We start from the raw sequence: 1,492 nt of genomic DNA on the forward strand, positions 1-1,492 counted from the left end.
GAACTTGTACACTACAAACATGCTTACTAATTTTCTTCAGTTTGTCACTGACTAACCTCTCTAGGTGCTGATCCTAGACAGTCCCTTGGGCACTATTCACACTTTCATCTGGATTCAGCTTTAGCAGACCACTCTCTCTCCATAGCTCTGTTTTTCTTCTGTTCCCTCAGCTTTGAGGTTGTGCCTATGCCTCCTGGTGCCCGACATTAATTCATGACCTGTGCTGCCTTCCTTTCTGCGCCACCTTCCTTTCTGCACTCTGCTCTTGGCGTGAAGACAGAGGCTTGGCTGTGGAACACAGTGATACACATATCCAACAGACACAATCCCAAACAAAGCTGGGGTGGTATAATAGTTCTGATGCCTTTATTCTAAAGAAACACTTTTTTGTTTTGTCCTTTATAGAGGAGACATGGTTAAAGTTCCTTCTTTATGCCATACATCATCATATATACTAGGGAATCAAAATATTCTGTCCTTCAGAAGCTCATTGTCTACCTGGTAATTAGCATAAAAACAAATGCACAGCACAGCAAGAAAGATGCTGATAAAAATATGTGCAAAGGTCTAGTAAGACAGAGGTAATTCTTATCTGGTAGTCAATTTATGCATGCAGATAAAGAAGAATAAAACTGAGCATATATAACACAAATGCATGCATCAGCCATCAAAGTGTTATTATTTTCTGCTTTATTTATGATCAAATCAACCTTTTATGTTACAGAAATTGTTTTAGAATATGAGAAGCTTTCATGACCCTAACTTTCAGATATATGATTGAGAATGTCTGATTCTAACTTAATTGCCATAATGATATATTTTTGAACAGAACTCAATCTGTGTTGTGGGAGAAGAGAAACTTCATTGTTATTGGAAGACATATTATAAACCTTGAACAAAGAAAGTGATATAATGAAATAGTTTCATTCATTGAAATAGGATATTATGTGCAACTCTCCAATGCCATTTTTATTCATGATGCTTTATCTTTTTAAGAGGATGAATTCTGAAAGAATCACAATTTATTTATTTATTCACCTACTTTATTTATTTATTTATTTATTAGTTTTTAAGCAGTTAAAATTTTATTGACCTCCCAGTTTTTTAGAAAAAGTTAAATTTAAGTTCACACCTCTAAGTTTGATGTATGAAGGGATACAAATTAGTCCATGCTCCCCAAATTTACTAGAGTATAGAATCATATTCATAAATACATATAAAATTCTTGTGAAGATAGAAGGGGACTGTCCAGGTTTTCTGAGACACTTTACAAAGTGACTCAAGGCACAAAATGTACACTACTGTGAATAGACACATTCTAGACTTTGTGCCTCTGATACAGCCCATGAAGGATTTGGCTTCATGACTGTTATAAAACTAAATGTACTGAATGAGATTCTGCTTTTAAGTGAAAAACCACAAGACCTTTATATATCATGTAGATAATTACTCCAAAATATGAAGAATACAAATACAAGCACTTTATTTTAAA

The sequence above is a fragment of the Galeopterus variegatus genome, unplaced genomic scaffold (genome assembly GCF_000696425.1).
Source record: "Galeopterus variegatus unplaced genomic scaffold, G_variegatus-3.0.2 Scaffold8963, whole genome shotgun sequence".
NCBI classification, from domain to species: domain Eukaryota; kingdom Metazoa; phylum Chordata; class Mammalia; order Dermoptera; family Cynocephalidae; genus Galeopterus; species Galeopterus variegatus.